At 42.6% G+C, this 3,527-nt stretch overlaps 1 pseudogene; it reads left to right on the top strand.

Annotated features, from left to right (window-relative positions):
- The first annotated feature begins 2,009 nt into the window (after window positions 1–2,009).
- Window positions 2,010–2,832, top strand: LOC149048987 (uncharacterized; annotated as a pseudogene).
- Window positions 2,833–3,527: the final 695 nt, after the last annotated feature.

The raw sequence follows: 3,527 nt of genomic DNA, 5'->3' as shown, positions 1-3,527 counted from the left end.
GAACTTGATAGAAGTCTCTGTATTTCACCAATAAATTTACCATTGTTTCACGAAATTTGCAAAAACAGCTGAAAAAAATTGGTGTGAACTAACGAATTAAGCGAATTACGCATCATATTTGAAATACTGACGACGTAAACCCCTGCCTTTTAACATTCAATGGTTTTGGGCAAACCCTGAAAATGTGATGTAACTTGCCAATACTGAAACGCTAGAAAAAGCATGTACACTCACTAACGCTTCCAAAGTGAAAATTTACAAGAGGATTTCTTCCACGAGTATGTAAGGAAGGACAAACGAATCATGTGACACCTCCTATGAGGACATCATCAAACTCCTGTTCATTATATCTGTGCTTCTTCTCAAATGGGGAGACCTTGATGACAATGGGGTGGGGGGAGGGGGGACTAGTGATAAGATTTTTAGACAAGCCTTTACATTAACAATACAGCGGACGAGTTCATTCATTGTCTCGTTTTTTGAAAATGTTACTACTCTGTTTCTGAATTTGTTGCAATCTCTCTTGATTATTCAACGAAAAAGAAAACCATATCTTCAAGAAAGGTACTCCTCTTCCACACTGTTTTTATTTGCAAAATGCACTGAGCTACACAATGATTCCTGCAGAGGACGTCATGGACTTACTAAAGCTTTGCCTAGCGTCAATTTCCTTTCATTACAACCGTAATCACTACAAACAGCTACACGGTACAGCTATGGAGTCTCCAGTTTCTGTTATGGTAGCAGAAATTGTGATGCAAAACATCGAGAAACGCGGCCTTTACACTTGCCGACAAACGATACCGCTTTGGTTATGCTACGCTGACGAGAAATTTACCGCCGTACGACACGCCGAAATCGACGCATTTCACCACCACTATAATGGACACAACATTGACATACAGTTTAACAGAGAGGTCGAAGAAAATGGTAAAGAACCTTTTCTAGACTGCCTGGTAAGCCGTGAAGACAACTTATTACGAACAACAGTTTACAACGAACCGACACAAAACAGATTACTAGACGAGTCATCCTACAACCCGACATTCGGCACAAAGCCACGACTATCAGGACTCCAAAGCGACGAGCGCAACTAGTATGCTCAACGTAAAACCGTAGGCCCCGTCTCCTGCAGGGTTGGGGTAGGAGACGCACGAGATTACTGTGTGGTGGATGTCCTCCCCTGGGGTAGGATGGGTGGAACTTGTAAGGCGCATCTAAATATATTCATATAGATATTTGCGCCGAATAAGTATTTATTAAGTAAGTTTCATTAACTAAATGAGTGGGCACGCCAAAACAAGTTACGTAATGTGTGTCCTTTATATGGTCCTCACCGACTCGTACTATGGATTATCCTGGCCCGTGTCTAAATCCCTGGAGCACGACTACGTCTGGTCTGGAGTCTCACAACCTGAAATTGAAGGAGACATCAGGAGTTCTGTATCTCTACCCTCCGTTCGATTTTTTCCGCAGACTGTCTTGATTTGCATCCAGAATAATAACGCTGCATTAACAAGGAGCTATCCATTGTCTCGTTTGTCGCGGATTACTGCGTCGCATTTGGACACTGTGTATTGTGGAATACCAGCATGCCTCACGCTAGGATGTATTGGAAGTCAAGCCAGATACTTCAGAGGGCAGTTGTCATCCTTGTTATGGATGATAGATTGTCGTCATAATTCGGTGCGCTACACTAAGAACACAAAGACTAAACGCAGAAAGGCCAGGATCGCTTATTATTCCAAAAGTATTGTGACTTATCAGTTGTTAATGGCCTGTGGCGATGCCCATCCACAACCGGGACCAGCATTAACAAAGCAATTGACGCTGTTTGCTCCAAAACGGTTATAACCAGGCTGTACCACCTCTGTTTTCAAAGAGTGTTCTTGAATGGTTAGCTAATTACCTATCCGGCAGGAGACACTATGTTTAGATCGATGACCGCAAGTCGTCACCCACCCCTACTATCCGAGTTTGGAATCCCTCAGGGCTCAATCCTCGGACCGATGTCGTTCAATCCCCACGTCGCGGATCTTCAAGGCATCTTACCAGCTGCAGTTAGAAGCTCCCAGTATGCCAACGACACAATAACATACGCCAGCTGTATTGCGTCGCAAATTTCATATCAGGTAAAAAGCATGAATACAAGTCTAGTAAGCCTTGGCGACTGGTCGAATGACTCGAACCTGGCCCTCAATTCTAAAAGACCAAGGCGATGCTAATCTCCTCCTCACAGATGGCATATGTGTATTCCATTGGGAATTTGGAGCTCGTACTTAAGATCTCCGGCACTCCACTTGAACGTTTGGATGTAGCAAAACTCTTAGGAGTACACATCGACTCAAATCTTAAATGGGAATTTCATATAAATTCTATTTTTAAATCCTGCTACGCGACTCTGAGGATTTTAAGGAAAATAAGGAACTTTAGTGACTTCAAATTACGTAAACATTTGGGAGAAACACTAATTTTATCAAAGATCAGTTACTGTGATATTGCTTTGATCCTCTACCGAAGTTCCTCACAGCCAGACTACAAAGGCTCTAGTTCGCTATCGCTAGTTTTTTTTAACTACGTATGTAAATAGTATTATCCACTATTTTAAATCTTGGTTGGCTACCTATTCTGGAGCTAAGGGACTTTTCACTTTTAAAGACTGTCTTCAAAGCACTCTATAATTATAACTGTCAACAGTCACATTTCGTAAAATTTTGCCTCCACTACACAACCGAACACACAAAAAAACACTTGGAGGCATGGACGCGTCGGTCAGCCAGGCCCATGATACATTTTATTAACTCACGTGATAAAAATCCACTGTTACAGTAATTCTAAGAACACGCCACGGCCGGACACGTAAACCCGAAAAAAACAACTATTGCAAAAATAGGGACCGTGTAACCCCAACCTATGCCATGGCGTCGCCTTCGGGGTTATAAAGCAAAACTAATAAAATAAAGCCTAAAAACATGAATATGAGCATAAAACGAGATGCTACATAAAATAGCTAAGAAAGAAAGGGACCACCACGGATGGTAACGAGATTATGGCTAACATAATAAGTGAAAACTTAACTAAACAAAGCAAGATGACGCGGCGGGGCTGAATGTAGAATGATACGCATAACTAACCGGTCACTCTTTCGAACCCCCTAATCGCCGTCCCACGCGCGCTACACTAGAACCCAGTTCACCGTTCCGTGCCGGCAAAATAATAATTTCTGTCAATTCTAATTTACAAAAGTTACATATTTTGCCTCCATTACACAACCGAACACACAAAACAACGCTTGGAGGCATGGGCGCGTCGGTCAGCTGGGCCCATGCTAGATAGTAAAAGAAAGGACTTGAGCTCAGAGGGACAGAGATTTAGAGACTTCAAGCCTGCTAGATAGCGAGTCTTTAACATATATAGATGTTTTTAGCTTTTGCGGAAGCTCAGCGACCGTGACGCTGAATGTTTCTCTCCGAGACGCCTGAATTGGCTGCCAAAGTAGCTCCTACTGATCTCGTGGAATGAGTATT

This window comes from Pocillopora damicornis, chromosome 3 (genome assembly GCF_964200805.1).
Source record: "Pocillopora damicornis chromosome 3, jaPocDami1.2, whole genome shotgun sequence".
NCBI classification, from domain to species: domain Eukaryota; kingdom Metazoa; phylum Cnidaria; class Anthozoa; order Scleractinia; family Pocilloporidae; genus Pocillopora; species Pocillopora damicornis.
This window is presented reverse-complemented; position numbering and strand designations above follow the sequence as displayed.